The following is a 26,553-nucleotide window of genomic DNA, read 5'->3' as shown; positions in this document are numbered from 1 at the left end:
CGGCGGCGTTATCGAAGAAAGAATATTAAAAAACGGTCGAGCGCGAATCGCTCTGTACATTAATATAATATTATAATATTAATATCGTGTTGCGGTGGACGGTGCATAATAATATATAGTTGTAGGTACCGTACAACAACAGCGCGCGCGCTCATAGTTTACAATATTATTATTATAACGGGCGACCCGTCGACGTTCTATCGGAGAGCCGGGAGTTAAATGAGTCGTTATGAAGCTGTCAACCGGCGGCGGCGGCGGGCAACGTGCGCTCCTACAGTCATCCCGTTTCGGTGGAGGAGGGGCCGCGGCGGCGCTCGTGTTGCCGGGATGTTCGGCGGCGGTCGAGACTGCACTCGGATCTCGGCTGATGATCGTTACGGTACGCGCGCGTGTGTGTGTGATTGTGCTATTTCCGTTTTTTTCGTGTGCGTGTCCGTATTATCTATTCGATATCATTATTGTAATATTGTCGGTCCGCCGCCGCCGACCACGCCGTATTCGATAATAATAATATAATATAATATAATATTAATAAATAATAATATTGTATTGTAATTATTTATATTTCAATTATAATATATAATAATAATATTATTATAATTATAAATCCCGACGCCGTGTCCCGCGCCGCGTTTCCGGCGCGTCCCAAAGGATCCGACGGATTTTTTACACGATTCTCTGGCAGGTGTATTACTGTTTTTGAATTTAATATTAATTTTTTTTCAGTTTTGCGCTCAGTGGTTTATTTTTGTTGTATAATAATATTTTGTGTCGTCCGCGAACGAGTGCGCCGCCTCTTTACGTGCCTACAACTACGATAATACTATAGTGATCAAGTGCGGTGTACAATTATTATGTGATACTATTTATTTTCTATTATTCTCGGGACAGTGTTTTGAAATGTTATGATCAGTGATTTTACCATCTGCAGAACGTTTTCTTCGCCCTGTATGGACTGAACCTTTTTTTATACACATCGCCTTTGGAATAATCGGTGAGTACTGTCCAGCGATATTTTTTAACACAATTTTATTTCATATTATACAATTATTATCGTGTCGACGCACGATACACACGTGAAATCCCAATGTGAAGTAGTTCATCGGAAGGCGGTATTTATCATAATAATAGTATAAGACTTTATATTACGTTTGAGCGTCCAAATATGTTACGAAAATGTAATAAAATAATATTATATATATAATATATTACCTTTATCCGTCGCTACATAAGAATTTTTAAGTGAGGCGAAATAATTTAAACAATGGCAATAACGTTGAATTATTTTGTCATCGGCTGAACTAAACGAATCTGTACGATATCAATTAATGTATAAACATCACCTTTCGCATTTCCAAATATATTATTTTTTTTATTGACTTTTATAATAAAAATTTGACAACTATATTATTATGATAATATAACGATCGGTGGAGTACCCGATGCTTTTGAATTACAAAAATAATAATAACCGCGAAAATTATGACTGTTGATATTTTTACTCTTACAAATTTAAACATAAAATCACTTTTAACTTTTTAATCATCTTGCGGCTGTAAATTGCTAACCATAAAAACATTAAAAAATGCATTTAAAATTAAAACAAAAAATTCCGTTTAATTCTGCATTTCACACTTCAATAAATATACATTCAATATTTTTAAAAACTGCCTAAAAATTAGCCTATGAATAGAAAAAAGTTTTATCTTATTATAAATAAAATATTATGTTCATATTTAATTAAAAATAAAACACACTTAGCTTAGGTACTTGGGTAGTTTATTACAAATTCTACAATTTTTTAATTTATTTATACAGGTAATATTTATATATTATTTTAATATTTAATTAACAGCCTGTGTAAAATGAAACCACATTTATAAAATGTAAGCAAACTGTTAATTGATTGATATTGTTAATAATAACGTAAAATGTAATAATTAAGAAAAAAATTCATAAAAAAACAAAAAACTTACCTCAAAAATCAAAAATATCAAAATATGCAAAAAAGTCTCAAAATTATTCATTATTATATACGATTTAAACTTTGTGCAACGAAAACTACGTTTTACAATAGACTAAAATGTATTAATCTACAATTGCACTGCCCTAAATGGCCTATATATCATTGATAAAGAATAATATTACTGAAAATAATTTTTGCATTTCGCACATAAATGTTATACAAACTGAATTATATATTTCTACAGTTTGTTATTGCAATTTCTCAATATTGTTTCGTTTATAGAAATTATTATTTTTATTTTTTCATAATCTTATAAATTATTTTAAATACGGAAACATTGTTGGTAGACGATTTCGATTGGGTTTGAATCTTATATTTTTTATTTGGTTACCAATGCCTTAACCGTTATAACTAATTTTATTTGTCGTAGACCGCAGTACAATTTTATTGAAGTATATTAAATCAAAAATAAAAGCAATTACTGTAGTATTAATAAACCCTACTTATAATTATTAGTTTCTTCGATATTTTTTTTTGCGCTTAAACCAGAAATTATACTACAGACTACATCGCAATAATATAATGCCATTATATTATGTAATATACCTACATGTCTCAATTGCTTATTAATACTTATTTGACCACATGATGTTTTTGATCGATTAAAAATATTAACAAACATGTCAAACATATAATTTACATGCAACTTACCCGTATAAAACACTATTGATTAATGGATACATTTCTAATGGTTTTACCATGTTATTAGAAAATTGAAAACTATAGTTTATGTTATAATGAATGTATCAATATTTCAGACGATTTACATTATACGTGGTAGAATAAATTGTATTATAATCTGTTGCACACGCGCTATTTCATTAATCAACGTAGATCTATCAAAAAAAAAAAATAAAAATAAATTGTAGTTTTATTATAATGTACCTAACGCCTGAATCAAAAAATCAATTAATTAGTAACGTACTATTATAAAGTGTTTTGTAGGAAAACAATTATAGGTACCTAATGGAGTTTCATAAAAGTAATTCTTTTTATTTTAAATTAAACCCGAGATGTAAGAGTGTAATTACATTTTTGTTAACGTCTCGCATTCACTGTAGTAGTATAGGTACCTAACTATCAAGTAATTAATATTTCGTGTTAAAATATCAGTAGTTTTAGTGATAAATATTTTACCTAATTAATATTAAAATACATAAGTAACGAAAAAATATGATCATTCATTGTATAACATATTGATAATTTGTGTTGAATGTTGGATATAATATGCATTTAAGACTATGTAGACCATGTATAGTCGTTGCAATAGTCGGTATGTTCTACTAAAATTATCGAAAAGTATACTCTTTTCGTCCCATGCTTGAAAACAATAACGCGCAATTAACCATTAGTTTACGGTCATATTCTGCAGTAGTTTCAATAAACATAAGTAGGTACTATAATAATAACAATAATGATAATAGTATAATGTCTCTAGACGACGGTTATAATAATTTTCAGCGTTCACCTACACGATCTCACGTAGATATTATACAACGTCAACGTCAACATCCAACACAATGTAATTTTATTTTTTAAATATTTGTATATTTTGACGTGTTTTTAAATTAAATATTTTCAATTTTCACTGTTATAGACATACCTACTGAATAATATTATAAGCCAAGTGACTATAAACCTCCCTCGCCCGATCATTCCTCGTTGATACGAATGTTCACGTGCATTTTAACCCTGGCTTAATGTTCAATTTTTAAAACGTGTCTAAAAATTGCAGTTTTTATATATGAACTTTTTATTATCATCTCTGAGATTCGAAATTCGGAATGATATTTTTTTAAAAATAAAAACCACACAAGTTTAATTTTACAATAATTATTATATGAATATAATTACACGTTAACATTGAATTTATCAGTGTCCCAATATTAAATATTAAAATGTATAATTATATTATGTACCTATATTTAAATGTTTTCATTAAAAATCGTTTTTAATACGTCCTACTGTTTTTGCAACAATGCCTATTCACGTTTCAAGATGTATAATTTGTACACGTATCATAAAATATTTTATACATCCGTTCAAATTCGCCCGTTTAGCATTACAAATTAATAACGATTTTCATCGATTCTTTGAATCAGTCGTTAAATATTGCCTGTTCGGATCGTCGGAAATTGGAATTAAAATATATCGTGTTGTCTTTACGATCATCTATATCGATATTATATTCGTGATTATTTTGTTTTTAGCCGACTTGTTTAAATTATTGACCGCATCGGCTCACTCAAATATCGTCCATTCGTCATTTTCACGGAACGACGTTCGAAACACTATACTAGTTTAATCGAGCCGTTGATTTTTTTTTAAATATTAAATTTCCTCGTTTTAATCGAATGTTTTTATACAAATATTTGATGTAACCACATATTGGCGTATAAGCGGATTTTTCAAGATATAAAAAAAAGGTCGTTTACGCGGGATTTTTGTTCTTTTCTAACTACAATTGAAAAAAATAGTTATCCGATTCTTTTAATAATTTTAAACTATTTTACACGCACACACTTGAACAGCTACCCTAAACTTCACGACATTCAGTATAATAATATTCTCGCCTGTACGCGCCTATAACATAAATAAATACAAATTTGAACTTCTGATTTTGAATTGTTTGGAAAAGAAAATGTTTTTACTATAGGTATACCATTATTATTATTTGTATAAAATATTTTACCTGAAATAGGTTTGAGGGGTCGGATCTTTGTGTTCTGTCATGGCCTAAATACAATGATATATTTTACCCTTAATATACTTCTCGGTATTTTATTCCTTTATACAACTATAATCCTTAACTTCCATGAACATCTTTTTCATTGGATTTAAAGCATTATATACGAAAATGTATTGATGCATTGAAAACATAATAGGTACCTAGGTATAGGTAGGTATATGAAATATTTCTTATTTCTTATCTTGAATTTTAAGGATTAGATTTTGTGTTTTGACAATTTAATGTAAGTATTATTACTCTTTTTCTCCGGAGTGACATTGTAGTTTTGCTCATCAGTTTTCACCATCTGCCATAATTTTATAATGTACCTTGCAATCAAACTCGCATACATCTATTATTTTTATTACCGCTTTATTAATTATTAATATATATATATATATTATAATAAGCATTAAATAGGTTTACCAACAAAAGTAGAATAAATGTTAGAAAATGAACATACTGTATAATATTATATTAGTATAATAGTATATATTATAATAGTTATTAGTATTATGTAGCTAGTAAGAATCCAAGAAAAGTACCTAATCCAAGTAGGTACCTAATAATAAGATATATCTTTTAAAAGCACTTTACAAGGTAAATACACGGTATTTAATATGGAATCTATATAAATCTACTTCATATATATATATAAAAATACTACCCAGTGAAAAATAGACGGAAAATAAATCTGATCAATCAAATTAAATCTTCTGACTCTATAGGAGATATAGATATATAATGTCAGGTATTACGGACATAAAATATCTGACACGACGCCACCCTATATACAAGCCGAACGTAAATCTCGTAAACCTTAAATAAAAGTGAATTATAAAAATATACTTAAACGATGTATTGTAATAATATTATGTAGCCTCTTAACTGGTCGAACCTTTTTAGCTTACAAGAGATTAGGACCCAGAACGGGATTAATATAGTTGTTTACAGAAACAACAAACACCGCTATTGCCCTCCATTTAACAGATTTTTAATGGTCACATTATAATTTATAATAATAATATATTCGTAGTCGTAGTCGTCCCAATGGAAATAAAATATACGCTCCCGTCGCAAGTCTCTGTAAAGAGACTCTCCGGTTCACCGTTTAGGTTTTTTTCTTTTTTTTGTATCGTACATGTTATTAGGTATATAGTATGATAATATACAGAATAATATTATATTATATTATTATTCAATTCCCATTTTAAGTAGCTGGAACGCGGCTACAAATACGTAACAATTAACGTCTGTCGTACGGTTAAATGGCATGGCTGTTTTCCTTTGTCTATCGGACGAGCTGTTACACTGCAGTTGTACTTGGTTCACACCAATCAACTTCGGATGTTGATTATTGACGTCGTACAACTCACTGATGACGATCGTATAATAATAATATGTAGATAGGGGTACGCGCGATGAACTGGAAAACACTCTCGGATCTGAATATTATTATCATAATTTATAATAGAATAATCGTATCTCCTCGGACATTTAAATATTATATGGACGGGAAAGTATACCGCGAGCGCAACGGTTATGTGGATGAGATGATATTATTATTTTAATGCATTACGAGTGTAGTTTTTAAGTCGTACAACAGTCGTTACACGCTCATGCACTCGCGGTCTTTGGTGGATTGTAAACGAATGCACAGTTCTCATTCCGATGCCTAGATCGATAATAATATGATAATCACGGGATAGTAAAATACGTCTTCTTATGCCCAGACAATGTCCATCTTACGATAAACAATATAATATATAATATTATATTACACACTGTCCCACTCATGTGTGTTATTATTTTCATCGGATTTACACAATATGAAAGAATATCACCATTGCTGTTTATCGTAATATTATCATTATAGCTAGGTAGATAATATATTTGTAATACTATTAGTTGCGAGTCGATAATAATTCGTTTAATTACTATAATATAATGGCGTGTGCGGTTTTCACAGTCGCAATCATCATCATCATCGCGTACTATTATTTAGTGCAGCACCGCAGCACACGTAAATAACGTATATTAAATCATAATAATAATATAAACATTGTAACTATCTACTAACTTATATACCTAATATACATCACGCACTCCATATACACTTTGTAAATATAATACTTAATAATTCTGTGAGTTGTGACGACGATATTATAATAATAATAAAATACGTCTAGCCGTCTTGGTGTATCAGTTTATTTGCATATAATAATATTATAATTTATAATTTTACAATAATATTATATCGAACGTTAGAACCGTTTACGCGCGGTTCGGTTAGGTAACCACCGACGCTGCAGCCGTCTAGCTCCTCTATAATAGACTCTAGATCAATTTTTTACCAATACCGCACTCACGTCGTATGCGTCTGGACGTCTTGTACAGAAAATCTTCGTAAAAGTGCGCCGCTAAACACGCACGTCGATGAACGTTTCCGTACGATAATAATATTATAATATACTTACCATAAATTATTATAACAATAATTACTATATTATACACTCGCACACGCAACGTGTTTATTATGTTAACGCATGGTACACACTATTCCTATATAATATGATGTGTATAATATTATATAGGTGTATGGTGGCTAATTGACTAATTGAGACGATCCTCGTTATCGCGGCGAGCCTGTCGACTGCGTCCAATAGCACCTTATAATAATATTATAATTCATGATAAATAGAAGAAAAAACCGTTATTGTCTTATAAACAACTGCAGTGACGATAGCGCCGCGTATGCTTTATTTATTATTCCGAGGGTTGAGGACGACGACGGTGACAATCGCGGTCAATCCCTTTTCGCCGCACAAACGCAAATAATATAGTAATTTATTGAGGATTGTGTTTTTCGCACTCTTTCGCTGAAAACTTGTAAACGATGAGTTCCGCAGTTGGCGCATTAATATGCAATTAACATTATCAAGTACATCATCGCCCAGAGCACCGTTTTACGCTATCAGATTATAACCTCTATTTAATAAAAATTTTTGTGCGGAGAGAAAATTAAAATTGTCATCAATGTCCGCGACTGCACGAGTTCAGTGAAATAATTTGTTGGAATCCTTTGAGGCTTGTGTGTGATGCGAATATTTTATACGAGAAAAACACGTCGTATTGGCTTAATAATAATCATGCGAATTACTATCGACATATAATAATATTATACAACGGTATATATATACCATATACAATATAATATATATCCTTTATGATTATATTGTACTGATTGCGATACGCGTGCATATATATATATAAGAATTATAAGTATATATTATTGTAGTGCGCAGGAGATGAGGGTCTTGTATTTAAGAGTCAATAGATAACGCGGTTATCATAATAATATTATATGCGTGGCATATACGATGGTCGGTGGTGTTTAAAGTTCCTGCAGTTTACCGTTATAAAAAAAAATATACAACCATCCCGAAGAATATTGTCATAGTTTTTTTTTTTTCGATCTCGCGGTTCGGCGTGACGTGCAGCACGCCCGGCTACGCGGCATGCATTATGATAATATATGTTACATAATATATTATACCGTACGTCGGCGATACGCGCGCACCGATCCTAAAAATATAATAAAAATACGAAAACGCCGACCCGAGCCGCCGTTAATAAGGAACAAAAAAAAAAAAAAAATAGGGTAGTAAAAAAAAAAAATACGGACCAACTATATATAAGTATACACGATGGGTGCCCGCCTAAATAACATAGAGGAAACCCGCGCGTACGATGCACAAGAATTCGTGGAGGCTGCGCCGATGGAGGATGTTCAAGGTCTAACCCTAACGCGCGCGCGTACTCACCAACACACACACGCGCGCGCCCGCACACATATGCACATAACAACGGCCGTGTGCGCTAATGTCTTTATTAACTTGTACTTGTACACTCGATCTGGCGCGCGTGCGTAAGTCTGTGTGTGTGTGCGTATATATATATTACTACGCAACAACAACGGCGGCGGTGCAACGAACTGCCTTGCGCGCGTGCGTACACACACACACACACCTACACACCTACACACACACACACCAAAACGCGTACTTGAACATACAACGCAACTGCTCATCCTCTCACCGCTGATAAAGTCATCATCGTCGTCGCGCGATCATCGTCTCCGTCGACCGGCCCCGAAGGAGAGAGCCCGCCGCCGCCCGCGCCGCCGCAGCAGCAGTTCGAGGTACCCATGTATAACATCGTAATATACACGCACAAAGGTATATTATGGGTAACCTACCTAGCAAACGAAAAACACCCACCGTGTAATCATACGCCTAGGCTTCAAATTATAGGCGGATTATAATATCCGACCTATCCGACGACGAGTCTCTATACCTCTAACACGAGATTGTATTATACGATATACGCGCCGAGTGATGGACGTACGTAGCGATGTGTGCGTGTGCGTGTGATAGAGATACAGATATAGGCGCAAGATGTATTATTATTATTATTATTGTTGCCAGCAGTCGAATTTCAACTATGCCAAAGAAACAAAAGAAAACTCGCGCGCCGGGTAGTGTATAGATACCTGCATAATGATAATAATAATAATAATATAACGAATACAAACGCGCATCCGGACCAATAGTATAATATGTGTATGTATGTGTGTGTGTGTGTGTGTAGTGTGTATGCGCTTGTGTTACAACAGATAGAAACCGACGCAGACGACGCGGTGTATTGTTCGGATTCGAATAAATAATAATAATAAAAAAAAATCGAAGATGGCTCCGACTGAGAAGAAAAAAAATAAAGAAACGACGAGCGATAGGAATTCACCACAATCGATCGCGAGAGCACATGGCGCCTTAATTACATTTACGTTTTCGTCGGCGGCGGCAATGACTTTATTAGTAGCATATTATATTAGTTCCACGCGCATGTACATTATATACATTTCATATTATTATTATATTATACGTCCTATTTTACAACCACGACATACCTATAAAGGTACTCCTACCTCTACCCATATAATATAATATAACTGCAGCCTACCCACCTAACTTTATATATTTTATAATATCCAAACACATTATACCGTGTATATATAATACATATGAGTTGAGTTTAAGACGTGTTGTACGTGGTACCTATACTATAATACAATATAATATTATATATTACCTATATAACACATAAGTGAGCTGCGCAGGAACGTATTTATAAAAGACCATCTCTATACACGTATAACGTCCACCCCCGCGACGGGACCCTGACGGATGCATTGTGCCAGCGTGCAGTGTACAGAGTCCGGCGGGGGAAAAAAAATAAATAATAATAATATAATAACGCGACCCCGACACGTTTTCCACTGAATATAATACAGCTATAATACCATAATACGCCTCTCCACGAAACGCATTTCAATTTCTTTTTTTTTTTCTCCGCAGGTATCGTCACTGCGATATACAATATTATAACAGCAGCGGTGCAGCGGACACGTCCATCCCGCCCGCAGCAGCCACAGGTGTGATCGTGTGTATGGCCGTCGCACGGTCAGCGGCGTTCAGCCGTTCGGGTCCGGTACGCGTCCGCCCGCAGCACCATCGCCGCGGTGGTGTCGTCCGGTATGCCTGATAAAGAGACGACCAGCATGCTGTACCCGAATCCGTTCGACTACTCCGTCGGGCTGTCCCTGCAGTTCCCGCTGTCGGCCGCCGCGGCCCCGCCGCCGCCGCCGGACGCCAGGGGATCGTGCATATGGAACCCGAGCCTCATACCGCCCGCCACGTCCAGCCCGTCAACGTCCGGCATGGGCGCGTTCCACCAGCCGATACCGCACAGGTACTTAACAACAATACATATTGTACTATTATTGTATTAAACTATTGTCACGGGTCGACCGAGAACACTGCGCTGTATACACTATTATTAGAATATGATTTATTTTATATTATGTTGTGTGTATAATAGTGGCGTGGCTCCTGCAGGCACTCCAAAAACTCGCCAACCTCGAAAAAAAGGTCGTGCATGATTTATACGCCTTTTCGTCACAGGTATATTATTATCTGCAGGGTTTTTCAAATGTCGAGTCACCCCCAAACTTACCGCGCTGCTCAGTTTCGATCCGGTGTTTAGTATTTTTGAACCTATAAAAATATTTTCTGAAAAATACTGCACAATGAGGTACGCGAGCAAGACGAAACGCTTAGATTTCGTAATAACCGTCGACTATAAATTCAGACGACAACTGTGGCGTCGGCGGAAGAGACCCTTTTTTCCACTCTTTGTCGCCACAATAACCCCTAGAGGCTAAAGACTACGGATGTCAGTGAAAATAATGTTCATGTATATACAGTATAATAAATTCCTATATAACTGCAGCGTTGCCAATCGAAGTCCGGTAGTGAACGTTTGCTGGCGATGATTTTCGAAAAATTATATTTCAACAGCAGCAGTTGTAATAATATTTATTTTTTTTGACAACCAAACGTAATTCGGTATAATAGTTATTATGAATTTCACCGCCTCACCCCAATCATCCCCGTATGAGTACGTAGTCGTCCACTTCCTATTCTTATTTCGTATACTCTTCGAGGTCTGAACGTCCGCTATTCAATATTACAGTAAATTCTACTGCAGCAGTCATAAGAAAATTAACTACGATTTACGAGTTTTTGATTCGTTGAAAGTATAATATTATAGGTATAGCTCCTATATAGAACTATTGAGTTTGGTTATTTTTCTACGAAAAAAAAAAATTAAGTATAATATAGGACACGGCGATTCGAAAACTGGTTTACACGTGAGTCTCTATATAATACATAACACATAATATTATCCTCATCTCTATATTTTATCGTCGCATTCTGGCCCGTATAATAATAGGTATTTATTATATTATACTCGCAGCGACGTAAGTCGTAGTTTCTACGTAAATTATGATATGGCCAATAGGTACTCGCGGTACTGTATTATTGTTAAAAACGTTAAAAGCGTTTTATGCGTTTCGTCTGCAACTACAGACGATGAGCGTGCGCGCGTGTAAATTACCGATTTCGTTCGGCGTGACGTTTGACAAGTGCAACAGGTGAACATGTAATATTATATTGTATGCAGTGCCGTTATTATATTTGGGTGTGCAGGGTAGTTACACTTTTTTTAATATATATTATACTCGGATGTATATTATGTTGGGTACTTAGGTATAAACCGAATTGCGGTCAAAACACGTATTAGTAATAATAACAGTACCCATATATAATATGTAACGACAGAGACGTTGTAAATCTACGCGTGTCCTCAGGGTGTTGACAAAAAAAATAACAGTCAACACTAAACACGTCACGCCGCGATACAAACGAACGCTGTGTATGATAATATATAATATACCTAATAGTGTGTATAACTTTTAATGCGACGGCCGCCGCGGTACGCGTGGTCTGAGAAACGCACTGCAATCCGTTTCGAGCGTCGGACGGCGGGAAAATAAAAACCGAAACGTGTGAATATAAAAAATATAAATAAACGATCTTCCCGCCGCCGTGTAAGACATCGAATTTATCTGTTCTAAATGAAATTTGACCGATCCGTCCTCGGCGGACGATTGCGACTCCGCGGAAAAAATAATATATTATATTATACGCGACGACGATAAAACCGACCGCCGCGGCGCGATAGATATATAAGGTGTCTGCAAAACGCTGACTGGGACGGGATCGCAAACGGTTCCCATCACACATGATGCGTAATAACACAATATTTTATAATCCTAAACCTTTGTGCTGAGAATGGCGGAAAAAAATAAGCTACAACGACAAGTGACGATAAAAACCTCTCGTCGCGATTAACTGCACTGGACTGCACTCCGGGAGCTATTTTCACACACGCGAATCGGAATGATCGTGCATCGGGTCAAATATGACCTGCACATTTATTAGTCCTAATCCAAAATGTTTGAACACTGTCCATCGGTTGATGACGCATTATAATTATAATGTCTTAACTTTTAACGGCTTCGAGTATAAAAGATATAATTTTGTTAAAAAAAAAAAAATATCTTAGTTTTCAAATATTTTAGACAACTCAACTAAATATTTGAATATTATTTGATATTTCTAAATATTTAACTAATTACAAGGTAAGACAATGATTGAGTTAATATTATTCAGGTGCAGTTTCAAATTGGTAATTTTTTATAAACGAATTCGACTACTTGCAATCTTTCAACACTATTGATAATATAACGAAGCATTTTACTAACAATTCTTGGCTATCAAAAATGCAGATTTACCTATAACTTTATACTTTTTAGTTGCAGAATAACATTTCATCTCGGGAGATGATTATTGCTTTACGACTGTCCATCGCATAATACGTCTTGACGTTGCGCAAATAACATATTATTGTTCATCCCCTTTGATATCACCACAGCCACAATATGCACCACCCATCGTTTTATATACGGGTGTCTGCTGACACTCACGTACCCCTCTGTGCGTGCCACTGAATTTCGGCGAAAGGTGGAATAATGTATATATATATATATATATATATATATATACAGACGAGCCATATTATATTATGTGTACTCCAAGCGCATTTATAGCACTTTTTATTATTATATTATTATACGCATATATTATCATAATAAACACACACGCGAATATCGAAGTGTAGGTATTATAGTGTTTTGCACTGGCCATCGTCTACCCCCCCCCCCACCAGCTAATACACATACACCACCGATCGGCGTGCATACAGAAGGACGGCGACGCGATTACATTACGCAGAGTGCAGTGTGCGTGTGTACATTATATGGCAAAGAGGTTTTTCAAAAGAATTCACGCCTCTGCGGGGAAGACACGGGACAGGAATGTTGTATTGCCGCGTACTCATACACACACACACACACACACACACACACACACACACATTGCACTCATATATGCTCATATGCGACCAGTGGTGGACCGGTAATGATATCTGTTGTAAAAAGTAAAAGAAAAAAATAATAATAATACGTACACGCCGTACAATACACTATATAATATTTTATATACATATATATGTATATAATGATAATATGTAGGACGGAAGACGATATAATAATAATATAATATAATAATATGTGAAGGGAAAAAATGCATGTATGGAAAAAAAAAACGTTTGTTCGAACAACATCGCACTGCGCGGCGAGCATATTTCGAATACGCGTTCGAAATCGATCTCGGATACTTGCGCGACGTTATTTTTTACATCCGTCTTCTGGTGGTTTGTTTATTATTTTTTTTTTTTTTTATTCTTGTACGTGAGTCGTTCACTCCGCTTGGGAAAAACTGCGATAATCTGCACGCATTGCGCATATTATTATTATTATTATATTTTTTTTTACCCATACGCGAAACGCTGCGACGACGACAATTATTATTATTATTATTATTATCATTATCATTATCGTTTCTGTACGGTAGGTTTACACGACGATTTTCGCGCGCGGCTTACGGCTACGACAAGGCAATTTTTTAACGTTTTAGATTCCGAGCGAAGCCGCGAGGAATGCGTATTTTATTACAGTTGTATACAGCGCTGTGTTTTTTTACGTCTGCATTGGTCGTTTTTGCTTGTAAAAGGCGAGTGATCAGATCATATTATCATTATGATGATGCTTACCTATCCTATTTATTCCGGCACCAAATCTAACGTATGTATTGTGTGCAAATGTATAATAAACTCTAGAGGTCTGCAAACTACGAGTCTACTACGAGTTCGTTTGTTAATAATTATATTTTTCTCACGTTTTCAAAATATTATTATAATGTAAAACACGTCCGTTTTTCATAAAAACGAATTTTGGTCTTTTTTGTCATTATTCAAAGTGTATTAATAATGCCAGGAACTATCGAGACACTCACCTGAAATATTATTTATTTACACAAGATTTCAATATTAACAATAGGATTAAATATTGAAAACAATAAAAGCGCTTTCGAGGTTTCTACCTCTATGGGCATTCAGAATAATTTAAAGTATTCATATTTTTCCACGTCATTCTTTCATACGAAATATTGCATTTTCGATCAAGTTTCGCTCCGGACCATTTTTTATATTATTTTAGGCACATGTGTGGCGCTGCTGCTGCTGCGGCGGGAAAGCAACTTACACTATACGCAGTATACACATATGGTATATAACGTGCACCACTAAACGTGCGTAGAATAAAATATGATATACGATATATTAATAATAACGCTTATACATAATTTAAAGAGGAAAAAACCACACACACGATATAAAGACCCGATAACTCGCGGGATTGCGTTACAAACGGTTATAACATGTAATCTTATTTTCCGTTGAGATTTTTTTTTACCTCGACCCAAAGTCCGTTGTCGGTCGAGAATTTGCAGAGGTGTATTTTTTACTGATAATCTGACGGTATACAATATAGCTGGGTAGACATACTACATAATAGTGTTGTGCGCGTTGCACATGAAGGTCCATTGTGTCGTGTCTTTTATTTCGCGCAAATATCACCACAGCTTCTCTGTTTTACTTTATTTACGTGCCGATTTTCATATCCAACGCGAGCTTTTAGTGTTCAATCACCCGTACAAAAAAATAACACTTATCAACCGTAATTTCTTAGTTATCGAGTTAATATATTTTGAACTTGTTACGCCGTATTGACAATTGATCGAGTCAAGTTCCAAGTTCCGCCGTCGTACTTGGCCATACTGTATTATATAGTCACATTAGTCAGGTAAAAAAATGTCTATGATATTATTCTAATATTTTAATCAAATACCGAGTGTATTTTATGCCGGACGATAAGTGATTTGACACTGCACTCGCTATCACAATTGAATTCATTCCTCGATCGATTTTCCAGTGAAGACGTATAAGTGAACAACTGTCTAAAAAACTCAGCCCCTTTATTGGGTCACCTATATTTAACCGCAAACCGCAATATTGTTGACTTTGCAGGCATAATACAATAAATAGAGATACGATGTATATCATTCTGATTGTCGACGTTCAGTTGATGACATGCATTATCATAAAAAATAATCCAATATCCTGGTGGTTCCGAGATCCTGTGCGTGAGGCCATTAACCCGTTCGTCCCTGAGACGCGCTCATAATGACTTAGTTCGGCCCGCGCACATGGTATAATATATATAATGTTTAATATCATATTATACGACGGCGGCGGCGGTGGTGGTGGTGCGTGCGTATACGCATCGTCCTTTTCGCCAATTGTCGTTAATTATTGCTCTATATATATGTACGACGGTGGACAAAAGACAAATCACGGGGCCGCCGCCAAGTCTTTATTAATTTCAATTACTATAAATGGATACCCAATTGAATGCAATGAGGATGTTATCCACCACAGTCCAAATATATCACCATATATACATTATGATAATAACAATACCAATTATTATTACGACGTGCCAGTGCCGGATTAAGCCGAATAATAGCCCTTAGAACATTAATTTTTTCCTAACTCTCAACAATAATTTCTCCCCTCCACCTCCATAAAAAAATACATATTTTTAACTATAATAAATAAAAATAATACGCACTAATCATAATTAATATTAAAACTACGATAGGCAGCCCTGTAAAAATTGTTCTACTATAGGTACATAATGAAATATTGAACCATTCTTAATCAAATATTCTTTCTACCATTATATTTTATGAATAAAACAGTACTATTACATTGTCATCAGTCATCACTAGGTCTAAGGACTTAATGACTCACACAGTTACACTTAACTAAAAATAATTTATTTTTTAAAACATTAATTAATGAAAATTATTAATAATAATATATTACATACATTAACCATACATATATAATTTAAGTACCTTATAGGTTTTAATTTCAACGTTTGACCAATATCGTGGATTTTTCATTTTTATAGTAAAGATATCACCGACAGAAATTCCCTATATGAATTTATGGTACAAGTTATAAAATGTATGACACCTCAGCTATACCTAGATACTAAATTCATTAATCCAGCCCTGTGTCGTACGCGATATTGTTAGGTGGTAACAGATATTATACTGTATAGTGTACACACGTGTTTCCGAAATCCCTCGTTCCCAAGGCAACGAACCGCCAAACAGGTGCAGTCTTCTACGTCGTTTCTGCCGGATCAAGTTTTCTCTTTTCTATCAGAGTGTAATTTTTCTAACTCGTGATAAATCAAATTTCCACTAGCCATTGCCCACGATGTCGACGTGTGCATGTGTGCTGTCGGTGGGGCGGAAAATAGGCGGTCCGACCGAAAATTATTACGCCGTCAATATACGTATCTCTATACGTATAGAGAGGTATCTGGTATACGTATAGGTACATAATGCAACCTCCCAAAAAAAAAAAAAAGAAGAAGAAGAAGAAAAGAAAGAAAAAAGTGGTTGTTACTCTATCGGAGATACTGCAGGGAGAGACGAAGGAGTATAAAAAACCAGTTTGTTTTAACTATGCCGTTTTATCCGGCCGAAAACTTCGGAAAACATAATTACTTATTTCCCCTCCACCACCGCCGCCGCCACCGGTAGTGCAGCGGCGGCGCGGCGGCATTATAAATGCGTGCACGCCTCACAATCGAGCCGGCCGAGAAACGCGTTAAATCACGGCCCTAAACACAAACGGCTAATCCGCACCGGAGGCCAATTTCGAAATAAATAAAGTCATAAAAACGGTATATATATAATATAATATACATATACTAAACATATACACGTATGCAAGAGCGCGGCAAAAAAAAAAAAAAAACTAGTTTCCAACGCACACACTCGGCGGGGACCGGAGCTCTCTGCACAGACGGGCCGAGCGGATAGTAGGAGAGAACCGGATTCGGCTAATTGGCTCGTTTATATATAATGAAACCAATGCGCGTCGTATATAATGTGTATATATAGGTGGGCATAGGGGCACGTCGTTTTGCGGATCGCGTCGTTGTCTAAACTACCAAAAAAACGAAAAAAAATTCGTATAGGTATATAAACGAAAAAAAAAAAATGACGAATTCACATGAAAAAAGAGAGAGAGACACGCGCGTATTTTTTTTAAAATTTATATAACATATAGTTCCCGCGTAGTGGAAGTAAGAGATTTAGAAGAATATCTTGTTAGCTTGGACTTGATTTTTTTTTTTACACTTAGGCAAACACGTCTGCATACTTTATCAACGTTTTAAATATTTTTGTTTATTGCCCAGTAAAAACATACAAATTGTTATAGCTCTAAATAATAATGAAACATAATATAATAGTTCTATAGAGGCAATAAACATCAAAAATTAGTTGAACTTTTAAATTTAACAAAGTACAATTTAGTCGTTTCCGAAATGAGACCGGTTGGCCAAAATAAGACTATGTACTAGGTATTATTATTAACTTTGAACCGATATACCTTTAGAATCCAATTTATAATAATTATTAAATAATAACAAATCGTTCTAAAATTGTATGCTAATGATATAAGACAATAATATTTGTCAAACGCGTACATTATTTTGGGTTGGCTCAACAATTATTGTTTGAGGGGGCTAAGTCAACCTAAGTCCTAAGTCCCGTTAGCAATATCCTCAGCCACAGTTAATAATAACTAGCGTTTTTACTATACTACACTGTAAACATTTTTAATAATATTATTATTATTTGTCTTCTATTTCGCTCACGAAGACAATCACACTATCAATATTATTATAATTATTTACTGTCGGAATTCCTTTAATACATCCGATTTTTATCGTCGACAAAACTCCACCATTCGCCACCTCAGATGCGCGAGCGTCCATACTAATTGTTTACCTGTAGCAGCGCACCTCCCTAGCCCCGCAACCCGAGAGTTAGCTCCCCACCACCCCGTCTAATTGGCCAACGGCGGCTGGAAATGCACACGTGCATTTAATTGGGCTCTCCGCCGGATAGATTGATGAAATAAATTATTTATTGTTGTCTGCAGATGACCACGCCCACTCTGTATATACATTTCGACACTTAATGCGCCCTTGACGGCGGCTGCGGTGGTGAGAAATCGCAGACAAATTAATAACCCCGAGAACAGCCTGTGAAATAATACATAATAATAATATTATATCGCAATAAATATCGTTGTCGGGCGGCGATACAGATAAAAATTCGCAAGCAACAAGCGACGATAATAATAATAATAATATTATTATTATTGTGTAATGAAATTTTATAATACTTTTCGGATTTCGTTTTGTCTAAAATCGCTAGAAGAAGCCCGATCGAACGTCCGTCACCGGTATCGATACGTAGCAGTGATGTAGTCCTAAAAAATAAAGGGTACACGACAAAGGGTACACGCATAAATATAAAATCAGGAGGTGGGTACACCCCGTGTACCCTCCGCTACACAGCTGATACTTAGTAATCTGTGATACGCACGATAATTATATAACTGTCCCCCCCCTCCCCGTTTGAGCCGCCCGTATCTCGGTATATTTTACTGCCGTGACTGTATTATATCGTCGACAGCCGCCGCTAAGACAATGATATGTTCAGAAGTCTGTTTATATTATATTATTATAAAGTCTTCCCGGCCGACGAATGTGCGCCGCTGCCGCCGCACGCATTCCACACCGTGGCCTGCTGTCGTCCGAAAGTGGATAAAAACGACAGAGACGATTATTATAGTATTAATAATAATAATGATAATAATAATAATAATAAGCTCGCTAATAGGTCTTTGTGTATTGTGAGTCCGTGAAAAAAACATATACACACACACACACACACATGTGTGTATATATATGTATATAACGCGAGCGCGTGTCTGTGTATATATATATACATAATAAATATTATTATATAGAAATAATAAATAAATAAACGGGTTCCAAATAAGAACTGAAACACGAGCTAAATGCTATTATGGGGTTTGACAGATTTATTAGGAACCAGTTTCATGCGCTTATCTGACGACCAAAACCTGTAGTCTTTTTTTTCATTATTATTATTATTATTATTATTATTATTTTTTATATATAATATAATATATATATATATGTATACATTTTTTTAACGGCCGTTTTGTGGCGGAAAGCTCAATCGAAATGAGACGCGCTACAGACGTCTTATAATATGCTGCTGCGGCTGCGGGACGAGAGGGGAAGTGAAAAAAATGTGTGTGTGTGTGTGTGTGTGTGTGTGTGTGTGTGTGTGTGTGTGTGTGTGTGTGTGTGTGTGGTGTGTACATATATACGCTCTTGCTAATCGGAACGAATTAAATTCCATTTATTACTCTCCCGTTTTCGTTAACCATATAATAAATGTTATGGACGTGATTGGCTTACTTGTCTTTATAATGTCCATACTATATAATATATTTCGTATCCAGACTTTAAAAAGTAATCGACCGGACTATACGTTCACACTTACCATTATAATAATATAATACGCTGAACATTATTAATAATTCTCTTCAACACTGAAAAATGTTATACCTTATATCAATTCAAAATAAGTTATATCGTTATATTTCATCGTATCCATTAAAAACTCACAATTATTATGTCGTTAATTTTTTTTTTGAAACTAATGTGTATATCAAAGTATCAAACTCAAACATTATTATAAGTTACAACTGCGCACAACAAACAGGTGTCTGGCGCATTTGCATTAATAGTTACACTTGCATGTTCACTGTATGCCATATAATATAAGCGTTAACTGAGCTGTATTTATTGTAGTGAAGCAGTATTCGTATATGCATACTGCGCATACCTATACGTCTATTACACACATACATATATGTATAACATAGTTTAAGAAAAAATTTCATGTATTTAGGTATACGACAGTTTTCTTTTACCGTCGCATTAAAACGATTATTGCCCGACCGGAATCCTTTTCACCAGAGAAACCCCAAAAATTGTTAAAAACATTTAGTCAAGGATGAAATACATAATAATAATAAATATTCGAACAGGGGAAAAAAAGAACCGGTACCGTCCCTATACATATTATCTTTTGTGTTCCATTGTAATATTTCTTTTCTTCTACTTGTCGTATATATGATGGGCATTTTACCGCGATGTCGGACAAGGCTGTGAACAATAAGGTCCACTCGGCGAATACCCCACTGCGACCCTATGGCCTATACACTCGCTCAATGCTGCACTGTCGTCTTCAATATACATATAATATATACCTACTATATTATAAGGATCATGTATAGGTCATATATAATATATATTATGTACAGGTTATACCTATTTATACCACTCATTCGATCCGGTGCGCAGACACGTGCTACGTGCAAAATATCTCCTTAGGAGTATATAGACTATTTAAGGTGACAAGGTCTCTTCCCCTCCTCCAGTCATCGCACTTGCGTTGTGATTTATATTTAACATATGGATATAAAACGACGAGCAAATAGAAAGAGACGTCGCGCATACGTGTAAATATTATATTATGTACATATAGGAAATCAAAAGAGACCACTGATTACATCCTCTTTGTACACATAATCTCTGCAGTACTCTGCGTTGTATCTGTACATACGTATATACAAATATATGTGTGTGTGTGTGTGTGTGTGTGTGTCGTAGGCCGTGAGAGTGCGGTCAGTAAATCAATGGAAGCGACGGATCGCGCGAGGTATAATAAGGCTCGTGGAATGGCCACGGCGGCGGATAAGAAGTATACCTACTATATATAATATAATATACGTTATTATATATATATATACACACACACGTGAGAAGAGATAGACGAGTGAGATGGAGAAAGATAGTATGATGTGCGAGAGGGACGTGATCATAACGGCAGCAGCAACAGCGCAGCAGCAGCAGCCGGTCGTACGGTGAGACGCGGCGCGGGGTAGAAGAACAAGACTCGCACAGAATCGCCGTCCCGATCTCTTATATTATTATTATTACACACGCACGCACTCTGTTTGTATATATTTATATATTATACACGATACGTATGTAGTGTTGGCGGTGATGGTGACGGCGTTGGTGGTGGTGGTGGTGGTGGTGGTCGTCGTCGTCGTCGTTGCAGTCGTCAGCAGCAGTTGAATGCCAACGAGACCAGTAATATACAAGGGGGAAATGACTGCGGAGAGAGAAGTACCTCGTCGCCACTATACGGCAGAAGAAGAAAAAAACGTACACACAAACGACTTTATATAATAAATAACAACTGAATCCCGGTCTCGGGCAACACAATCGTGGGGATTTATATTATTTACATATAATATAACGTACAAGGTGCACGTGAACGACACACACACACACATACATATGCACACGCACACGTGCACTCTCTTCTCCTCGTCCTGCTCGCAACACTGTCATCGTCGTCCTTCGCGTTCAGGACGCGCGCATCTCCGTACAATATACGATTATATATATATATATATATATATATATAATATACATACCTAATATATATGTATGTGTACGACGTGACTACTACTATAACTACTACAACTATTACTACTACTAAAAGACAAACACACACACGCATATTACGTGTGTGTGTGTGTGTGTGTGTGTGAACACTAAGTGCTAACGAATATCAATCGTTATTGGTATTCGCGTCGCGTCTCAACCCTCTCGTCCTACGGTCGACGAGTAATTCCCCGTTGCCCCCGCATCGTGTTATATTATAATAATAGTATATATCATGTTACAAGATAATCACTTCATTTGTTCGCCTCGTCCTTCCCCCTCCCCACTCCCCGGCCACCGAGTATAATAATATAATATTCCGTCTCCTACCGTCCTATTACCGCGCACCGTCGAAAAATAATGTATACATACCTACACATCGTATAATACCACACTCGTATTTTTATAACTCTGCGTCTGCGAACGAGATCCGCGTAAGACTATTACGCCAAAATATAATATTATTGTAATAACAATAATGCTGCGTGCCGCCACCGTTGCGGTTATTATAATAATAATAATAATAATAATAATATTCCATCCAAAAACCGACGTAGGTAGTGGTGTCTATAATATTATTATTATTATCCCCTTCTCCGTAAACATTATTTTCCGATTAAAAAAAAATAATTACGATAGAAAAATTAATTCGTACGTTAAATAAATTACACGCGCGCGTTTAAATACATTGGGTATATAATACAGATATATAAATATATATTTTTATTATGATGTCGTTATAACATTATTATAATATGTTATCGTGGCCCCGCCGATGCACAGAACTGGTTTTCGCGCGTAATTAAATACCGTTTACGGCACCGCCTGGCCGCCGTCCACTGTAATTTACGAAAACGCTAAATAATATTATTATATACCTACGTTTCCGAACAGACAAACGTCGTCGATGGTCGTGGAGGGGGTGGGACGTATTCACATGATTGGTATGTATTTACCGAAAAGAATGACTTAATTTATATAAATAATATTATCGCCGCGGCGTTTGCGTTCGGATCGAAACGAGCACCAGGCAGCGTTTCTCGGATTGTAACAGAGTCGTCTCTCGTACACACACACACACACACGTATTATTATTACTATTATAATATACACGTCGACGTCGTATCTGATGTGTCCAACGTGTGTGTGTGTGTGTGCGTCTGGAGTCTACCTGTATAGACACGTTTTCCGTGTGTATATAATGTCGTCGTCGTCGTCGTCTTTTAAACACGGTCGTTATACGCGCGCGTGACAATAGTCGAGCTGATTTGAATGTTTCAAACAAACACACACACACACGCGCGCGCGCAGACAAACAAACGAGCATTTTTATACCGCATATTATATTATATAGATGTAGGTAGGCGGTCGCGGGTATTATAGGCAGGTAGAAATTAGTTTAGGCGCTGGCGAACCCGTTGAAATATTATGTAAATTATCGCGTCGAACGTACATTATATTGTTACCGTCGTCATCATCAGGTGAACAGTAAGAAATTACAGTCATTTACATTGAAACGCTCGCGTTCGTCACACGCACACACGATATGTATTTTAGTGTGGATACCTATACAACTGCAGTTCCGTCGGACACGGTGCGTGTATTATAACATATTATATTATGCTGTGCCGCAGCGCCTTAAAATAGAGTCACCATTATTGTAGAGCGCGTTTGGAATTTATTATTTTGTTTCCCATATTATTATAATATTCACTACTGTCGTACGACGACTCCCTTAACCCTTACCCACACACTGTCACCCAGTGTACCACCTATATACAATATTATATATGCGCATACCTATACACGTTATATACGTCTGCTCGAGTTCCTATATAATAATAATATTATGTATTATAATGCACAAGCGTATCATGTACGTTTTTCACGATTCTCTTTTGTTCCTCTCCCGCAGCAGCAGCAGCCGCCGCCGCCATCGTAGCTGCATATAATATGTATCGTATATATATAGAGTCGCTCCTGCTCGCCGCGACGTCTCATCCGCAATCGTTTTACAACAATGGACCGTATTATAGTGGCGCGTTAATTAAGACGTGTCACGTTAATACCCGTAATGATCATATATACAATATGACTCGACTATAATATAATATATAATATGTACCTACTGTCCTACCTAAACAGCCCACAGGTATATATTGTCTACGTGTAAATGTGTAATACGTCTGACGATTTTTTTTTTTTTTTTTTTTTAATTAACCCTCACCCCCGGCGTATACGATGTACCTTGTGCACACGAGAGGTCTCGTAACAGCATTACGTTATGATATTGTTAAATATAATATAATATTATTATATCATCATTATCGTAAGATATATTACATTGATATTATACATAATATTATTATTATAATAATTCGACAGCCTCGATTAAAAACCGATCATGCGCGTTTCTTGCTGTTTGTTTCTTTTGCGTTCATCACACGTATCGTACAAGTATATACGAGTACGTACTTATAGCGCCGCATCAGCGTCCATTGCATCCCAAAAACATGAATCGTCATATAATATTATATCCACGCCATATATATAGGTACTGTGAATTGCGACCAGTGTGATCGCCGTTTGTTGGAATCTACAAAAAATATAAGCTTAAGCTACATAATGTTTTCCATAAGTATATACCTAAATCAATTTTTTTATTATTAGAATCGATGTGTGAAGGATTATAATATAATTATAATACATTTTATAACTTTAAATCGGAGCTGATTATGTTATGCGTCTATATCTGTACACTTATGACTTAGGTCAGTTATCTATATACCATATTGTACGATGCAGACTTACATCCGTTCGTAAGTTAATTTGTATATAGCCACATAGGTACTAATTTATTAGAATACTGGTCCTTCTATGACATTTTGGAGATACTCAAAAGTCCAGTGATAGGTATCGATCATTCGGTGTTCCAATCATTATAATTACCATTATTCGATTTCATCTTAAAATGGAAATCAGTAACTACTTTTTTCGTTTAAATAATAATTGCATGAACATGTGTTACAGTCAATATAACAATACACAGTGATTGTTCCTTTTGTTAACATGCATTCTGTATAATAATATTATATTAATATAATGTTCTACAAAATGTGTTATAATAATAATAATAATAAAAATGTTAAATAATAATTTTAAAAAACAACCTGTACCATGGTGTTCACGGAACTATCGTTGTGCAATGTAGTTATATATAAATACACGTGCTCGTATCGTATATTATAATATTGTTGTATTATATTATAGTGTATCGCCGTTATTCGTCCGCATGTATATAATATGTTACACTCGTATACGGCTATAATATAATAATACGTCTTATTGTACGCGTTGTATACCTAAGTAGTACAGTGACTTATGTGCTTCCATTATTCATCATCAGGGCACCACGTAGGAGTGGAGAATCGTATATACATATAAATATCTGTACAACACATGCACATGTATAATAATATATAAATGTTGACCCCGCGCGTATTATTGTAAATTACGCCCGATGGAGATAATATGCGTGCGCCGTTTTTTTTTTCTTTTCGTCGTGCCCGCGCTGACATTTCACGAGGAAAAAAAATTATACCTATACCTTCGCGTACACACAGCTATAGGTGACTGCCGCAGTATATAATAATAATATATACGATACAATAATAATATTATGTTGTATTATATTGTATTATGTATAGCGAACGGTATTGTATTATATATGAGTCTCGGCGTGTATGCACTCGGCGGCGATAAATCGCCCGACCAGTTGTAAATCATCGCGAGCGTATATTATATACCTACCTAGCTAGCTAGCTATATGCTCGCCTCCTACATGTATTCGACTGCACGCGCGCGAACCGACTTTTTATCCGTCTTTATAATAATAATAATAATACGATGATATTATTATAACGTGCACGCACTCTTTAATTGGACCGATTCATCGGCGACGCGCATAATGGGATCAAATAACAACGGCTGCAATAACGACCTATATAACGCATATTATACAGGTACCAATATATTATATTAATATACGTCTGCGGCGGCGGGCGAGTGACCCCTTCTATAAAAAAAAAAAAAAAAACGCCACCTACGCCTCCCTAATTTTTTTTCTAAAATTGTTCGACTAAATTTTTTCGTCCAAGACCCGCGCGATGACGGTGAAACGAATAAACAAATATTAAACCCGTCGTCCGACGACCCCGCTCGCGGTGTAAAACGTTAATGGCGGAGGAGGTGGTTGGACCGCGGCGCGCGAGGGGGGCGCGTCCATCGCCGTTGTATTATAATATAATAAATTATACACTCATATATATATATTTATTATATATATTACGTGTGCGTACGTTACACCGCAGTCCGCGGCGA

General features: G+C 35.8%; 1 protein-coding gene across 1 annotated transcript in view; it reads left to right on the top strand.

Moving 5' to 3' along the window:
• The first annotated feature begins 340 nt into the window (after nucleotides 1-340).
• The window catches only part of LOC100575006 (transcriptional activator cubitus interruptus), a 37,997-nt gene continuing 11,784 nt past the window's right edge, over nucleotides 341-26,553 (top strand). Inside the window, exons 1-2 of the mRNA XM_003244281.4 lie at nucleotides 341-994; nucleotides 10,172-10,565. The gene's annotated coding sequence lies outside the window, so the exon portion shown is untranslated. The remainder of the gene's footprint in view (nucleotides 995-10,171; nucleotides 10,566-26,553) is intronic.

The sequence above is a fragment of the Acyrthosiphon pisum genome, chromosome A1 (genome assembly GCF_005508785.2).
Source record: "Acyrthosiphon pisum isolate AL4f chromosome A1, pea_aphid_22Mar2018_4r6ur, whole genome shotgun sequence".
In the NCBI taxonomy this organism is placed as follows: Eukaryota; Metazoa; Arthropoda; class Insecta; order Hemiptera; family Aphididae; genus Acyrthosiphon; species Acyrthosiphon pisum.
Note: the sequence above shows the minus strand (reverse complement) of the source record. Positions and strands in the feature narration are given on the sequence as shown.